This window comes from Gymnoscopelus microlampas (assembly GCF_963454915.1).
Source record: "Gymnoscopelus microlampas genome assembly, chromosome: 7".
Taxonomy (NCBI): domain Eukaryota; kingdom Metazoa; phylum Chordata; class Actinopteri; order Myctophiformes; family Myctophidae; genus Gymnoscopelus; species Gymnoscopelus microlampas.
The window spans coordinates 6,072,023-6,090,852 of record NC_139944.1 but is presented as its reverse complement, the minus strand read 5'-3'; the positions used below and the strand labels follow the sequence as shown (position 1 = coordinate 6,090,852).

The window sequence follows — 18,830 nt, the reverse complement described above, 5'->3', positions numbered from 1 at the left end:
ATTTGTACACTCTCAGAGTTACATGAACACTAATGATGATGATTACAGTGTAGATTAAGACCCCCCAAGAAATCAAAACGGTTGAGTCCCTGGCATTATCTTTTCAAATGGGGGTCCGTGGGCTAATATGTGTCAATATGTGGGTCCTTGACGTGAAAAAGGTTGAAAACCACTGCTTTTTACACTCTTTCTGTTTTAGTTGTACAGTAAAAAAAAAATCCTGAGTGTTAATTTAACTCTTTGGAACGATTGGTTTCCTAACCCTTTTGTACACTTTCAGACTCAGAGTTAGATTGTTATCGAGCCTCAGCCCCGTGCAGTCTCGTCTCTCATCACCGTTTCCTAAAAACTCAACACTACCCAGGCAATGACCCCCAAACCCCCCCCTCTTCGGAATAGTCCTGTTTAGGCAGCCAAAGGCATGTGTATGTTGTACTGTATCGTGTGTGTGTGTGTGTGTGTGTGTGTGTGTGTGTGTGTGTGTGTGTGTGTGTGCGTGCGTGCGTGCGTCTGTACCAACATCAGTGTGCGTGTGTGATAGAGACATAGGGCTGGGGAAAGGGAGGAGAAACAAGCCGGTGGGGGTTTGCGCTGGGGGGGGGGGCAGGAATGAGGGGGGGACGGGGGGGGACGGGGGGGGGGGGGGGGGACTGTGAGAATAAGAGTTGAGAGACGGGGTGAATGGCCAAGGGAAGAAAAGATTGAGAGCGAGAGAGAGAGAGAAGAAAGAGTGGAGGTGGGCGGGTGTAATGTGGGTGCTTGTGTGAGACGGCAGACAGCGGGGCTCAGTCAGTGAGAGAGAGAGAGAGAGAGAGAGAGAGAGAGAAGCCTTCGTTGCTGTGTATATGAGAGAGAGAGAGAGAGAGAGAGAGAGCAATCTTCAACCTCTGTTTGGATGCTGCCTGTTTAGCTCCCGTTAGCTTAGCCTCACAACGCCTGGACCACAACGTCGGACGGAAGGCAGACGCACAGGAGAGAGAGAGAGGGAGAGAGAGAGAGAGAGAGCAACACAGCCACTTCCCCCGAGGGGGAAAAAAAGGGAGAGAGAGAGAGATAGAGGTATTCGGAATCTGCACCCGTTTTTCTATCCCCTCATCTTCACCTCGTAGGATTTTTTTTCTCTTCTTGTTGTCGACGCGCTGGCGGTGGATTAATATCAGGGAGAAGGAAGAAGCGTTGATAAGAGACACTGAGGTATTGTTGTGTGTGTTTTTTTTTAGGGGGTCTTTATTCTGTGGGGATGCTGCTGCTGCTGCTGCTGCTGTGTGGGCTTGTGGGTTGTTGTAAATGGATGGTTGGTGGGGGGTTGGGATGGAGAGAGAGATGGGGATGGATGGATGGATGGATGGATAGAGGGGGCTGCTGAGGACGGCTGTCTGTGCATCAGGCGGGCGTATAGGGGAGGCGAGCAGAGGCACTGCGCTGGCATTAACCCATTAAGACCTGAGGCAGCGTCTAAAAAATTCAAAATCCTAACAATTTTTCGGAAAAAATATTAAAAAAAATCTTTCACGATTTTTCAAAAATAGCAGATCTACAAGCTCATAGCGCGGCACTCGGTGCCGCGCTATGAGCTTGTATATCTGATATTTTTGAATAGCCAAAGACATCTAAAGTGACACAGATGCGTTCCAGGTATCAATGGGTTAATGGCAGCTGATGTGTTGTGGTCAAAAAGGAAGCGGTGTGGGTCTGTCTGTGTGTATATCTCTCTCTCTGTGTGTGTGCGTGTGTTTGTGTGTGTGTGTGTGTGTGTGTGTGTGTGTGCTGAATGCCTGTGTGGAAGGTGTCACCATGTATGTATGTATGTATGTATGTAGGTAGGCCTATGTTTATGTGTGTCATGGACTGTAATTTAAGCGATGTGGTCTGTTGACATGCACGCTCATGTTGGAAGCCATTCGAGGCTGGCTAAAGCAGCAGGCAGCCACTGACTGACTGACTGACTGACTGACTGACTGACTGGGGGCTTCCATGGTTGCTATAGGTTTAGCTTCCATCTCTCCTCCATCATGTGTGTCTGTTCGTCTCTCTTGTCTCTTCCTGCCCGTCTCTTTCTATATGGTCCCCCCCCCCCCCCCGTCTCTCTCTCTCTCTCTCTCTCTCTCTCTCTCTCTCTCTCTCTCTCTCTCTCTCTCTCTCTCTCTCTCTCTCTCTCTCTCGCTCGCTTCTCTCCCCTCCGCCCGCCACCCCCACCCAACCACCCACCCACCCACCCCTCTAAATGGATCGTTTTAAAGCCTTTCTTTCCCGTCTCCCACTCTGCCATCGTTGCTAGCTAGTAGCCCTGTGGTGCTGAAGCTTTTTTCTGGGTGAAAAAAAAAAGCCCCTCCAACGCAGACAAAGGCCGGCTGTGTGCACAGGGCTTTTTTTTTTTCTTCTTTCACAGGCAGGTTTCTGGCTGATTTAGCCCACACTTAGCCCTTCAGGTTTTTTTGTCTCCTATTCTAATCTCTCTCTCTGTCTTTCTATGTCTCTCTCTCTCCCTCTCTCTCTCGATCTCTTCCCGGGTCTCCTGAGATTCATTTAGAGCTCAAAACATACTGTAGGCTGTGAGAGGGAAAAAAAACGGAGCGTCACGGGTCCAGAGGAAAAAGGCCTGTTTTGATCTCATTGTGGCGGTGTGGCGATTGTTGCATGTGTTGTGTGTAAGCACGTATTGTTTGTCTTTCTGTGTCCTCTCTCCTCCTTTCGACAGTCTCTATCTAACAGCCCCCTCCCCCCTCTCTCTTAAAAACAATCCATTCTAAAAATGAAAGGCAACCAAGACACCGTTGTTGTCGGGCAGAAACCTCTCGTCTCCACATGTTAACTGTTTATGTTTTTTTTTCTCGTAAATGAACGCTCTACTAATGATCATACCACAGCGTCACGCAAACGTAGCAGATCTGCAAGCGAGCTTGTCGCTCTGCTACTTTTGCTGTTTTAGAATTTGAATCCTAAACGTTCTGGGACATATTAGGTTCCCCCCCAGAGACAATATAACAAACACCCCCCCACCACCACCACCACCACCACCAAAAGGTTGGGGGTCATTCGGGGATTTGAGATTCTTCTTAGGGTTCCATCATGCTAATAGGGTGGGGGGTGAGTTGTTGGGGTTCTTCGGAAGATGGAATGCCAAAATTCAAAGCAAAAAAATGTGTGGAGTGGAAATTGCTGGAGTCTGTGGCCGATATGTTTTTTTTGTTTGGCTTAACCCTTTACTGGGGCAGATGGCTCTGTCCCCCTGCCGAGCTGACCAACCCAGGCATTGACCCCTCGGCCCTTCCTGTGTGTGTGTGTGTGTGTGTGTGTGTGTGTGTGTGCGCGTGCGCGTGTGCGTGTGTGTGTGTCCAAAGATTCCCAAAACACAGTTAGCCAGTTAGCCCTATTAGCCAAGATGGTGGATGAAGCTGTTGTGTGAGTCTGTTTAGAAATTGGCCTATGCTCGTGTATTACTGAAAGTGTTGTGTCCCTGACCGTGTGTGTGTGTGTGTGTGTGTGTGTGTGTGTGTGTGTGTGTGTGTGTGTGTGTGTGTGTGTGTGTGTGTGTGTGTGTGTGTGTGTGTGTGTGTGTGTGTGTGTGTGCGTGCGTGCGTGCGTGCGTGCGTGCGTGCGTGCGTGCGTGCGTGCGTGCGTGCATGCATGCATATGTGTGTGTGTACATAGATTACAATTAATCATTATCATAAATTATAACGTCCACATATTGGGGTCTGTGTGTGTTTGTGTGTGTGTGCGTGCGTGGGTGCCATGTGTGTGCGTGCACAAAATAAGCCATGCTTCAGTATCTTCTTTCTTGGAAGACGATGCTGACTGGCTCAACATCAGGATGAGGCTTACTGTGGTGACAGTCATCCAAGCTGAAATCACGCTCAACAGTTGCATCTCTTCTCCCAGTTGCCAGATTTTCCAGACAGACCCACTTAATCTCACGAAAGATAACCACACGTTACAAGTCATGTGCCGAGGGCCACGTGTTTTTTTTAACCCTTTCAAACCGGGAAAGCATCTGTGTCTTTTTTAGATTTTAGCTATGTATATATATATATATATACAGTGGTGGAAAAAAGTACTCAAATATTTTACTTAAGTAAAAGTATCAACACTGCAATGTAGATCGAAGTACTGTTACATGTAAAAGTCCAGAATTCTAAATTCACTTGAGTACAAAAGTGTTGGTATCAAAATGTACTTAAAGTACCAAAACTAAAAGTACTAAAATGTTTGAAAATAGCAGATCTACAAGCTCACAACGCGTCGCGACGCGTTGTGAGCTTGTATATCGGCTATTTTCAAATAGCCTCGGTATAAAATAGGGCTAAAGTGGTTAATGTGTGTTTCATAATGTAATAATTCATATCTGCTATATATATATATAGTATTAAAAAGCGCTTCTGACAAAAGCAGCTAACTCCATTGGATCCTCAAACTTTCTGTTAAACCTCTACCAAAGGGGGGTGGAGTTTGCTGGTTTAGCTGACTCCAGGCTCCACCCCCTTTTGACCGCCAACCTCATTGTGAGCTTGGAGATCCATTCAGCTGTTCTTATCAATGATGAACAAAACCTCCTTGTTTTTTTCATTTCCTGAAAAATGAACATTTTGGAGTTACTGTAGCTGGTTCCTGCCGGACAGCAGAGATATCTAAAAATGTTTTCTAAATCCTAACGGAAATGTTGCTATATAAGCGGTGCTCCAACTTTTCTATGCCAAGGACCGCCAAAATGATATGGATTTGGCCTCGGACCCCCATCTCAAAATATGTTGTTCCAGGGACCTCCCCAGAAGCACAGATCGGAGGTAAAAATGTTCACTCTAAAACATACATTATATATATACTCAAAAATAAAACAAATAGCAGATCTACAAGCTCATAGCGCGGGACTCGGTGCCGCGCCATGAGCTCGTATATCTGCTATTTTTGAATAGTCAAAGAAATCTTAAAATGACACAGATGCGTTCCCGGATTGAATGGGTTAAATCAAGGCAGTCGATGCTCGAATGAAGCCAACGGCTTCACACACAATAATATCTGAAACGGGGCGGGCAGCCAGCCAGCCAGCCAGCCAGCCAGCCAGCCAGCCAGCCAGCCAGCCGCGTTTGACAGCCAGACAGCCAGCCATCCAGCCCAGCCAGGAAAAGTGACACGACCATTAGCCATGTAAACAAACAAGCACGACGGACAGAGGGTAAGGAGAGGTCAGTTGACACAGTAACGTGCACAGGAATGCACCGGGGCAACACTCGATAAGTGATGCATCTCTCTGGTGTGTGCACCCTTTTACTACGACGCGCTTTAACGACCCGTCTGCCGTTGCCAACATCAGTGTCCAGTTATGTCCACGGCACGCTGACCGCCATAAGATTTAACCCCTTAAGACCTGAGGCGATTCTTAAAAATGTTTTCTAAATCCTAACAGTTTTTTTGAAAAAAAAAAAAAAAAAAAAATGTTTTTCAAGATTTTTCAAAAATAGCAGATCTACAAGCTCATAGTGCGGCACTCGGTGCCGCGCTATGAGCTTGTAGATCTGCTATTTTTGAATAGTCAAAGAAGAAGTGACACAGATGCGTTCCAGGTCTAAATGGGTTAAAAAAAGAGTGAATCACTTATAGAGTGAACGTGCTTATGTATAATTTAGCAAGGAAATATGGCACATTACCTTAGAGGGCAGGTTTATGCGATGCTTTTTCCACTAGGGGGCTGGGCAGTTTCACCGGAAATATGTAGAAACCGATATTTAGAACCGATAACCGACGTAACCCATTAAAACCGGGAAAGCATCTTGGTCATTTTTGGGGTTTTTGTTGCGTTGGCTATTAAAACATAGCAGATATTACAAGCTTGTACATCTGCTATTTTTGGATTTCTTTTTTAGAAAAATCTTGAAAGTGTGAGAACTACTTGTTTAAAAGGCAGTTGTTGAATCGGCCTTAGGTCTTAATGGGTTAATCAATACAAGTGACGGCGTACACAGATGGTGGAAGTAACTTATAGATCGGCTATTTTCACTTCTTTTTACATTTGTTCGTTAATCGTAATGGAGGTAAAAGTTTGAAATGATAGTGATATTAATTTGACGTCATATTGCCCAGCCCTGCCTTCTTCTGTATGTTACGGAGACGGATTGAAGCTTAATTTGTTTGCCCATCACACGGCGTGTGGCTTTAGCCTGGTAAACCCTCCCTCCGGAAAATCTCATTTCCATTTGATTTCAGGAAGGAGTCTGGCCTGAAGGCTTGTATGGGCGTTTCTAGCGCATTACCAAAAAACCGAGCCTATCAGCGTCGTCGCTCATCTTTCTGTGATTGACAGCGAAAGTTGGCCAAACAGGTGGCGAGTTCGAGTGAGCCCGAATGTCACCGAGTGCAGTCTGAGTGCAGCCGACAAAACACGAACGGCAGCCATCTTTTCTGTCCGCTATTATCTCCGCTGTTTTAAAACTTCAAAAAGCTCTCAAACTTCTATTTTGAGGCACGGAATTTACTTATAAGATATCGTTTGGATAGAATTTAGTTGTGTAACTTCATATATGTGGTCAATTAATCATGACAGAGCCTATTTAGAAATAAACATTCAGAGAACCGGCAGGGGCGGGCAGTGACACGCATGTATCCGAATAAGGCAATCTATTTTGGGCATGACCATCTCAAAAGTCCCGTTGCGTCACATTAGTCTGGAAGTGGTAAAAATGCACTGGCTGAAGTGGGACACTGCTGATTGGCTGAAGGGGTTGTCAGTCAACGGTATTACTCCCGCCCAACTCCAGCCCACAGCCACAATTGCAGGACGATCATGCCAGACTCACTCCTGAAATAAATTACAAATGAGATTTCCGGAGGGAGGGTTTACCAGGCTAGTGTGGCTTTACAACAAGATCTGATCTACTGTGTGCAAGATAACAACGCTTGTACTGTAGATCAGCTCTGTGTCGACAAGTTACACCGTTGTACTACAGAGCATAAAGTTAGCCACTTAAACCCTAAAGTAACCCTTAAACTCCATATTCTAACTTGTTGTGTTTTTTTCGTAAATGAACGCCCCACTTGATCATACTGCAGCGTCACACAAAAGCATCAAAAGTAGCAGATCTACAAGCTCGAGACGCGGCGCGAAGCGACGCGTCTCGAGCTTGTAGATCTGCTACTTTTGATGCCTTTGAATCCGGGAAAAGTAAGAGTTTTGGACGACAGGAACAGAGACGACATACTTTGTCGATCGGGGTCGGTCGGCCACTATTTCCCTCTGCACCGAAGTTAGCCTTATCTACAACTACACGATGCGTTGCCATATCATGTTATTATGAGCTCGTAGATCTGCTATTTTTGCTCAAATGTTTTATCCCCCAGAAAGATTTTTGTGAAAGATTTTTCGCAGGTGTGATGATGACAGACAGGATATAATGTAACACAATTGAAATAGGATTTTTTACTTTGGAGGCGGCGTGATTCAGCGATAAGGGACGCTTACCTCAGTGAACGAAGGCAGGACTAAAGGAGAAGGTTTGTTCTTTGTATTTTGGGCCGTCCGTCTTTGAGAGAGAGGGAGAGAGAGAGAGAGATGTTAGTGTGCATATCACATAGGCTTGGTCCCTCGCCCTCGCTCCCCTCTCTCGTGTGAGACGTGCGCCGAGTACAGATGACGGTAAAACCAGGGAGACGTGGTGCACCTTTTACCTCTAATTCCTGATGTCTGAGGCCCACTAATAACCCCCTGGTCGGCCTTATAACCCATTCAATCCGGGCAACGCATCTATAAATGTCTTCTAAACCCTCACAGGTTTCTGCTATATATATCAGCGGTGCTCAAACTTTTTCATGTCACGGACCACCCAAACTTATATGTATTTGGCCACGGACCCCCATCTCAAAATATGTTGCTCCAGGGGACCCCCCCCAGAAGCAAAGATTTGAGTTAACCCATTAAGACCTGGAACGCATCTATGTCACTTTAGATTTCTTTGGCTATTGAAAAATAGCAGATCTACAAGCTCATAGCGCGGCACCGAGTGCCGCGCTATGAGCTTGTAGATCTGCTATTTTTGAAAAATCTTGAAAAAATATTTTTTTGATTTTTTTTCAAAAAACTGTTAAAATTTCGATTTTTTTTAAAAGAATCGCCTCAGGTCTTAATGGGTTAAAAATGTTCGCTTTACAAAATATGTATTCAAATATTTGCACAAATGTTCACGATAAAAAAATAATTAAAAAAAAACAGATCTACAAGCTTGTAGTCTGCTATTTTTTGAACGGCCAAAGTGTAAAATAATAGTTCTAGCTAAAATCCAAAATAACAGGGATTTGTTCCCGGATTGAATGGGATAATGATACCTCTGCAGATGATAGGCAGGCCAGCAACCGCTTCACAGATATTACACTCACATATGTTTGTTATCTACCTACCCCTGTCGGGTGAAAACCTCATTATGTTCCCAAACTGTGACTTTTACGAGAAAAACGCAAAAAGTTAGAATGTGGAGATAAGAGGATTCTGCCCGACAACAGCGGTGTACTGTAATACTATAACTACGTTTCTACATTAATTACGGTATAACTACATGTAGTGCATAATATACTCTGGGTAGATATCAGTGGTGTAAAGTAACTAAGTACATTTACTCAAGTACTGTACTTAAGTACAATTTTGAGGTACTTTTACTTTACGGGAGTATTTCCAATTATCAGTACTTTAACTTCTACTCCACTACATCTCAGAGAGGGAAATATTGTACTTTTACTCCACTACAATTATTTGAAAACTTTAGTTACTAGTTACTTTGCCGATATAAATGATTACATTATAAAACACACATTAACCACTTTGGCCCTATTATAATATATACCTAGGCTATTTGAAAATAGCCGATCTACAAGCTCACAACGCGTCGCGATGCGACGCGTTGTGAGCTTGTAGATCTGCTATTTTCAAACATTTTAGTACTTTTACTTTTGGTACTTTTAAGTACATTTTGATACCAACACTTTTGTACTTTTACTCAAGTACATTTTGAATTCCGGACTTTTACTTACTGACAGAGTACTGGATGCATACATTTATGGACGGACAGACACGACAAGAGCCGTACAGATACATACTGAAGATACATAGTGGATGGATTTCGAAGGCGGTGATTAAACGCGCACACTCGTTATCACTCCCAATGAGCACGCGAGCGTCAACCACGTACACCGAAGGCAACTCGAAGCGACAGTCACAGGGAAAAAAGAATCACCGCCCTTGTGTCCACATCACTGTCTCTTGCTCCCTGACTCACATTTCCCCCGCATCGTCGTCCTCATGAACGTACAGCGCTAATTAGAGGGCCGTGTTGTGTCGAGGACCATTTTTACGTCCCTGTTAATTACGCTCGCAGTCCGTGTGTTTTGCTCCGCCGTTTATTCAAATGAGTGTGATGATGAGGCCGGGGAGAATAATTAATATGGAATGCGTGTTTTACTTTAAGTAGAAGTATCAATACTGCACTGTAGAAGTACTCTGTTACAAGTTAAAAAAGTACTTGAGTAAAAGTACAAAAGTATTGGCATACAAATGTACTTAAAGTACCAAAAGTAAAAGTACTAAAATGTTTGAAAATAGCCGATCTACAAACTCACAATGCGTCGCGATGCGACGCGTTGTGAGCTTGTAGATCGGCTATTTTCAGGTATATTTTCCTAGGCATAAAATAGGGCTACAGTGGTTAATGTATGTTTTATAACGTAATCATTTATAACTGCAAAGTAACTAGTAACTAAAGCTTTCAAATAATTGTAGTGGAGTAAAAGTACACTATTTGCATCTGAGATGTAGTGGAGTAGAAGTAAAAAGTATAGACAATTGGAAATACTCCAGTAAAGTAAAAGTACCTCAAAACACATCGGGTGCCAGCATTTTATAATAACAGATTACGTTCGGTGCCGAAATCTCACCGTTGAGCTGCGCAGCGCTGTTTAAACTGTAGACTCCACGACGTGCATTCCATGAGAAAAAAAAAACATGTCTCCATTTTAGCCGATGGTGCTGGCTAACGCCTGGAACGATAACATCTCTCACGCGAGTAACAATTGCGGAGCGATCGTTTTCCCCAGCATAAAAAGTTTCGGAGTTATAGGGGTTTCAGAGAAGGAAATAGAGCGGAAGCGGATGTGCGCTATGTTTTTTGACACGATGATGCATCTGGCCCATCCTTGTCAGATTCACCGTAGGTGATCCCAAAGCTGCTCCAGCCCCTCCCGTATGGGAAAAAAAGAAAAAAGAAAAAAAAAAGACACCAAACACGGTTCGGACCGTTTTCGGCACCAGAGCGCTACTATGTGAAAACAAGGTCCAGACCGTGATCGGCACCCGATGTGTTAAGTACAGTACTTGAGTAAATGTTCTTAGCTACTTTACGCCACCGTGTTTTTTTGTTGCTTTATGTTCTGGTCTGCATGACATCATCAAGAGTGAGTGGTGGGTTTTAGGGGGCTTGGGGGTGGGGGGGGGGTTACCACACACCCTGTTTTGGCAGGGCCAGGCCACCAGCTGCCACAAATGCTGACTTTATTATATGGTATTAAACCTGATCCACCAGCCTTTTTATTCTCCCCCCCGCCCCCCCCCCCCCGAGTGAGGGGAGTGATGAAAGCACACAGAGGGCATGCGGGGTCATCGTGGCAGTATAGCTACGCCAAATAGTGCGCGCTAAAGCAGTGCTTCTCAAACTTTTTTTCACGTCAACGACCCCCACATTTATATGCATTTGGGACCCCCATTTTAAAAGGGTTTTTTTTGCCAGGGACCCCCCAGAAGAGAAGGTTTATGATATATTGATGTTCTCCTTAGTCCTGCCTTCGTTCACTGAGGTAAACGTCCCTTATCGCTGAATCACGCCGCCTCCAAAGTAAAAATCCTATTTCAATTTTCTTACGTTATATCCTGTTATAAAAATATTCAGATTTTTAAATAATTATATATAATACTTAGCCAACATATAAATGTATACAGTTAAAACGATTGTGACGCTGTATTAACACAATTTGCTGGGTACCCTCTGGAACCCCCTCCAAGGACCCCTGGGGGTCCCCGGACCCCACTTCTTTGGATCCGCTGAGCTAAAGAGCCACGTTGTGCCAAACTGTCAACAGTGAGCATCCTTCCTCACTGCCAAAGTAGGAACTCGTATCAATCATGGCATGTGTCGTTGTCCTCGGTAACCAGCCAGCCTTGGGCAATGGTGAATGCCTGCTTGATCATTTATATATATCGTCGTTGGCGAGCAGAAATCTCTCATCTCTATATTCTAACTCTTTGTGTTTTTTCGTAAATTAACACCCTACTATCATACTACAGCGTCGCACAAAAAGCAGCAAAGGTAGCAAATCTACAAGCTCGAAACGCGGCGCGAAGCGACACGTTTAGAGCTTGTAGATCTGCTACTTTTGATGCTATTTGATGCTTTTGATGCTATTTTCACTATTTGTTGTACAACGAAGTACAAGGGGCTTAAGTTGTTATATTCAGTCCTATAGCACTGCAGTGTGGGATTTATTTTATTCATCTCACAGAAAGCAAATGTTACAAGACCAGAGGTCTTGTGTGTCGACTTCCTGAAGTAACTATCGACCATTTTGGAAAGAGAAATAGCCCAGTGGAATGATAAAAAAAAAACATCAGGTATTATGGTTATAGTAGGAGGAAGATTTTTTTCAAAAAAGTGTACAGAAATTGTTAAAATTATTTTTTATATGGACACGCCTCCAGTTCATTAAGTATACCTGGTTCTCACCTTAGCACCTCCTCCACCACCTTAGCACCACCCACCTGTCCTAGTCCCTCTTTTTACTATGTCTCACGTTTGACCCTCAAGGTTTCACCCTCCAGGTAGAAACTCAAAATAGTCAGAGAAGACATAACACACCATAAAAACACCACCAGGGGGCTTAATGAAGTTCTATCAACCTCTTAGACACATGAAAAACAGAAAAAAGTGCAAAACCATGGCACCACCTCTTTAAAGATCGAACGAAAGAGAACGACGTAGACAGACTGTAAGGGCAGGGGTCTTCAACAGGGGGTCCGGGACCCCCTAGGGCGGTCATCATAGATACTGCAGGGGGGGCCGCCAAATCTTTTGTGTGATAGAGACTTTATTTTGTATTTTTTTTACATTAAGCGCTTGAACCCTCGCATTAACTAATCTGGGGGGGAACCTGAGCCCAAAATAGCAGATCTATAAGCTCCACTATGAGCGTGTAGAACGGCTATTTTCGGTGAAGAGGTTTTGAGTACAGGGGAAAAAAGAGCAGACCAAGTACAGAGACAGAGGTGAAGTTTTCAAAGTATTAACGGTTTAAGTAGTTAAATGTATGAAAACACACATTTAAAGTGAATGTAGTGGGCGGGGGGTCCCTGCTTCATCTCTCTCTCGGCTAAGGGGGGGGGTCCTTGGCCCGAAAAACGTTGAGGACCCCTGCTGCAGGGAAAGGAAGATAAGATTCACAAGAAGGGGTGAAGAGAGTGATAAGATGGAGTCATCCTCCAGTGTTATCCAACCAGGCCGTGCTCATGAAACATTTAATCAAGCTTTGGCAGATAGCAGCTTTCCTCTCCAGCACAAACACACCTAGTTCTGATGTTTTAACCCATTAAGACCGGGAACGCATCTGTGTCATTTTTGGGCGGTGTAACCGCCCCTATAAGTGAGGTTGGGACATAGACATTTGCTGCACTGTGATTGGCCACCATTGTACACCCCTAATCCTGCACCGTGATTGGCCACCCATGCACCCCTAGCCCCTACACATTCAATGCAAATCTATACTTTTCTTCAAGTGAGCTTCCATCACTGTGATGACCACTAGCTGCACTGTGATTGGCTGACTCTATTTAGCACTGTGATTGGCTAGCGAGACACATATGCATAGCCCTATAGATAGGACTATGCACTTAAAAAAAACACATCTATGTTTTTTTTTAAGTGAGTCACCCAGTCACCTTTAAGTGAACTTCCATCACTGTGATGACCACCACACATACAAGCTTGTAGATCTGATCTAGATCTGATAGATATGATAAGCTTATATTCTGTACTGTAAAAAAAATCAAAAATCAAAAATGGTAAATGGTGCATTTATATAGCGCTTCTATCCGAAGCGCTTTACATTGATTGTGCCATTAACCCATTCACACACACACATTCATACACCGATGGCGGAGGAAACCATGCAAGGCCACTCTACCCCTGAGCCGCTGCCTTGCGGCATAAAGCATTGCACCCAGTCACATTTGTTTCTGTTCTTAGTCATGGCTTCCAGTTCCCACCTGATGTCGTGTGTGAGTTCTGACTGCTCCAGATCGTACTGAATAACTGCTAGCTTGCATAACGTCTTCAGACTAGGACTGAAGTCTAACACGTACAGGTCATCGGGTGTGCTTTCTCCTCCAAAGAGGATGAGACGATCTCCCACAATGCAACGGAACCTCTTAAACATCCCACGCGGTCCTTTTCCTCTGGGCTCAACCTTCATCCAGGAGAAGGTCTCTGGACTGACTTTCCACAGATAATTGAGGGCAGTAGAATTATTTATTGTGCCACCACGTATGTACAGCTCTCCATTGTAGGCAAAGGCTGAAGGACCCCAGCCTCCTCCTGGAAGCTGTGCAGAAGGTGTGTTCAGCCAGCAGTTGGTCTCTGTGTCAAACACTCTGAAGATGTTGTTGCTGGAGTAGGCTCCGTATCCAAATACAAACATCTTTGTCCCTATGATGGTGGCAGAGTGACAGCTTGAAAAATATGCTGGAGAGTCTCTGTTGTCAATTAAAGACCAGACCAGTGTGGTGGTGTCCAACTTGTATATGTCATTGTATCCGTTTGCTCTATAGACATACATGACCTTCCCCAAGACACAGGCTGAGTATCCGTACCACCCCTCTGGAACAGTTCCAGAAGCCTTGGGCTTGAACCATCTGTGGGTGTCGACATCAAACGCATAAAGCTCGGCACAGTACTCTCTTTTGTCATGTTTATAACCCCCCCAGATATATATATCTTCTATCAGAACAGCTGTGTGGTAGCGGCGGCTGGATGGAACCTCAAGGGAACATTCTCCTCTTCCAGTTGTTAGGGGGGTCAACTTCCTCCAGCGTAAAGACACTGTGTTGAAGACGTGAACGTCAATATAGTCCATGTTGACGTAAGTGAGCCCACCAAATAAGTAGACTTTGTCTCCCACAGCAACAGCAGCTCCATAGACAAACTTTGCTGGTCCTCCGTTCAGATGCAGCGTCCAGCGGAACATTTCTCACGACAGCTCCTCCAGGGATCAAATTAGATTCCTCAAATGTAATTTGGGGCTTTAGCCGAGATGTGTGACAAATGAGCTTCAAAGGTAGCTTTGTCAAGGAGAACCAGCTAAAGGCGTCGAGTCAAGAACGATCCTTAATTAAGTTAATGAAACCTGATGATAAAGTCTTGACAGCAATCTGTAAACTGTTTCCAATTCTGGTTAGAGATGGACGGAGTATCCAAGAGCATTGGTTGAATATATGTCAAATATATGTCCATGAGTCCATGATGTCACACTTAGATGTGACAGTCATCTCCATATAAGGGATTCTGGGTGGTCAATCATGCCCAAATATGGTGTTCATGATGTGGACCCTCTAACAGCAATAGCCGTGATGAACAGGATTCACTCAAACGTATGTGTGTAACTATGGCGACCTGTCAAAACAAACCATTTGAGGTGTGAACCACATTTCCTGTGGAAATCTGTAAAGAATAGAGGAGAACTGAACGGAATACATCCGTCTATCGGCAACTAGTTAGGCTACATGGAGGCACATAGGTCCAGTCTCCAGCTCCAAGCTCATAGCGCGGCACCGAGTGCCGCGCTATGAGCTTGTAGATCTGCTATTGGAAAAATCTGGAAAATGTGTGCGAATCTTTGAACGTATATATTTTTAAAGCTAACATTTGTAACTCAAATCTTTGCTTCTGGGGGGGGGGTCCCCTGGAACAAAACATTTTGAGATGGGGGTCTGCAGCCAAATACATATCTAAAAATGATTTCTAAATCCTAACAGTATGTTTCTATATCAGTGGTGCCTTTTCATGTCCCCAAAGGACCCCCAAAAGTATATGTAGTTGGCCGCCGAATTTTTTTTTGTTCCAGGGACCCCCCAGAAGCAAAGATTTGCTCAGATGAGCTTGTGGATCTGCTATTTTTTGAACCAGCCAAAGTATATGGATACAATCTCAAATGACACGGATAAGTGCCCGCATTGAATGGGTTAACTCAGCGTTAACATCTGCGTGTGTGTCTTAACCCTGCACCGTGAGAGATGCAACGTGCCCTATAAACATGAATAGAAGCAGCATTGACAGAGTGACGCCTATTTACAGTGAGCGTGTAGCTTTATTTCCGGAGGTTTTTGTCGGCCCGAGAACTAGTTCACAATTTAGCACTCGTTTTTCAAATCGTCCTAAAGCCAGTGGTTCTCAAACGTTTTTTAAGCCCGGGGAACGCATCTGTGTAATTGTTTGACTTCTTTGGGCTATTCAAAAATAGCAGATCTACAAGCTCATAGCGCGGCACCGAGTGCCGCGCTATGAGCTTGTAGATCTGCTATTTTTTTGAAAGATCGTGAACATGTTTGCAAATCTTTGAATATATATATTTTTTAAGTGAAAATTTTTAACTCAAATTTTTGCTTCTGGGGGTCCCTGGAAATTAATATTTTGAGATGGGGGTCCGCGGCCAAATACGTATAATTTTGGGGATCCATGACATGAAAAAGTTTGAGAACCAGTGATATAACATTAAAAAAAAAACTGTTAGGATTTAGAAGACATTTTGTAGAATCGGCCTCAGGTCTCAATGGGTTAAAACCTTGAAAATGTTGGTTTCAATGAGATACGGATAGATAGAAACTTAAATGATACTATGTCGGCTCCATCGATCCAAGTCGGAACAACACAATCCATTGATCGTTCACTAAAAAGAAACGTGCTCTGAAAATGCACGCTTTTCAATATGTTCCCCTGATTCGGGAAAGGGCAGAGAACCACTGTCCTGAAAGCGACCCGGATGCTAGCAGCACGCACGCAAGCCGGATAAGAATAGCCGGTCCTATTTATAGAACAATTATTATAATGAATCGTTGCCAAACACATTTACGATGTGGCCTATTTCTCTAGTCGTGGCACTGATCAGCTCGCCGCCACGGATATGCTGCTGAGGCAGGTCCTCTTGATACTCTGTGTTTGGTCTGGAGCAAGTTGTCTTCCTTTTATATACATACTGTACATATATACTGTACGTACAGTGTATCAACTCTGTCTGGTGGAAACCTCATACTGTATGTCCAAAACTGTTACTTTTCAGGATTCTAATTCAAAAACGTCAAAAATAGCAGATCTACAAGCTCAAAACGGGTTGCGTTTTGAGCTTGTAGATCTGCTATTTTTCATGCTTTTATGTGACACTGTCTGCAGTATGATCAAGTACAGTGTTGGGCATTGGTTCTCAAAGTGGGGTCCGAGGACCCCCGGGGGTACTTGAGGGGGTTCCAGGGGGTCCCCAGCTAAATGATGGACAGGGACCAAATGGACCCTTATGGGTCTGTAACTCTGAGAGTGTACAAATGGACCCTAACGGGTCCATTTGGTTCCATTTGTACACTCTCAGAGTTAAATTAACATTGATTTTACAATATGAATTGGGGTCCCAGAGACATACATGTCATTAAATGGGGGTCCGTAGCCCTAATGCATGTCAAACTGGGGGTCCTTGAAATTAAAATGGTTGAAAATCACTGCTAGAGAGCCGTGAAAATCTTCTCTTATGGGGGGGTCCCTGGCTTATCTTTTCAAATGGGGGTCCGCGGTCTAATAAGTGTCTATTTGGGGGTCCTTGGCACGGAAAAGTTTGAGAACCACTGACGTAGGGCACTCATTTACGAAAAAAACATAAAAAGTTGAAATATGGAGATGAAAGGTTTCTGCCCCACATCGACAATATGTATTATGCAGGGCTGTCACATTACATAATCATCTGATTGCAATTATTTGAGATAATCGTAATCATTTAGCATAATCGTCATAATGGTTTCCATTCATCTGTATAAATTGATCTGTTGAAGAATGTTCATGCATTGACCAACAGTTTCAAAAGTAGTGGAAACGGCCGATCTACAAGCTTGTAGACCGGCTATGTTCCATTATTGTCCACGTTTCTTTTTTAAAGTACTAGAGGTTCGGACCACTACGAGGCCCTCACACCTGTGCGGCACCGCCGACCAGACTGATATGCCTATAAATGGAGGTCTCTATCTGTCAGTCCTTGTCCCTTTCATGCCCACATATGGAGATCCTTTATGTAATCGGTATATGCCCTTATACCGTATATGGGCATGCCCCCCTTTTGTGCGCATATGTGGAGCTGATTGATTTGTTTGCGCCTGGTGTCACATTGAGGTTAGACAACACACTCCATATTTGGGCGTAGCTGCATTGGAAATAAAATATTTAGTTCCAGGGACGCCCAGAAGCAAAGATTTGAGTTACAAATGTTCACTTATAATATTATAAGTCGTTTAATATATATTATATATTAAACGATTTGGACACATTTTCATGATTTTTCAAAAATAGCAGATCTACAAGCTCATAGCGTGGCACTCGGTGCCGCGCTATGAGCTTGTAGATCTGCTATTTTTGAATAGCTAAAGAAATCGAAAATCGAGACGTGTTCCCGGATTCAATGGGTTAAGCCAATTTTAATATAGGATGCAAGTATTCAATATATTGCCTATTTTGTCCATAGTACAGCATTTATTTCAATTATTGGTACCTTTCATTGTCAGTCATTTCCTTGGATATCGAAGCTATTTGTCTTGTTTTTATAAAAATCTTTAATCACAATTATTTGTATGGCAATTAATCGTCAAGTACAATGTCATGATCGTGACAGCCCTACGTTTATGAAGGATGCTACCCGTAAGTCATTTGAAAACTTCGCCCGCATATCCTGCATGTTTGCCTAAACATCAGCTTTCATACTCTACACACCTAAACATACGCTTTCATACTCTACATCTGTGGTTATCAAAGTGGGGTCCAGGGACCCCCAGAGGTCCTTCAAGGGGTTCCAGGGGGTCCCCAGCAAAATGATGTAGTATAGCATCAAAATCAGTTTGACCACTCTAACCCCTATCAGACCATACATCAGCCATTTGAAAATAGCCGATCGACAAGCTCACAACGCGCTGTGAACATTTTGCACATTTTAACAACGCAAATCTTGTATGGGGGTCCCAGGAACGAAATATATTCAGATGGGGGTCCACGGCCAAATACATATGAATTCGGGGGTCCTTGACATGAAAATGTTTGAGAAGCACTGCTCTGCATGACTAGTTGGGTCTTTTGTTGTTTTGGCCATTGTTTTTTTTTATGACATTGTTTTTTAAATCCTGTAGCACCCTAGACATTCAGTAGGTATGTTGTGTTTAGAACCTGACTAACCTGTTGGGTTCAGTTCAGTTGTCCTATGTAAAGTAGTTTCCTTTGTAAAATAAGTGTTAAATAGCTCTATATTCTGATAGCAACCATAGCTTTAGAGTGTTGTTTCAGTCAGTGAGTGACATGGGTCTCCTAGTCTCTCCAGCTCTTTAGTAAACAGAACATTCACTTTTAGGTTGGTGTACCAATTCTATCCAATCAGGAGAGAACTCATACGGAATACAGGATAACCAAGTGAAATCGGAAGTGATGAAACGAACAAATAAGCAGACACAATTGGAACTGGAGAGCTATAACATCGAGGATGATACATTTGTACTGTCTCCTGATTTGGTGAAATTG

At 43.8% G+C, this 18,830-nt stretch overlaps 1 protein-coding gene across 1 annotated transcript in view; it reads left to right on the top strand.

Annotated features, from left to right (window-relative positions):
- The window catches only part of magi1b (membrane associated guanylate kinase, WW and PDZ domain containing 1b), a 254,807-nt gene that overhangs the window by 102,622 nt on the left and 133,355 nt on the right, over positions 1-18,830 (top strand). The gene's annotated exons all lie outside the window — the stretch shown is intronic.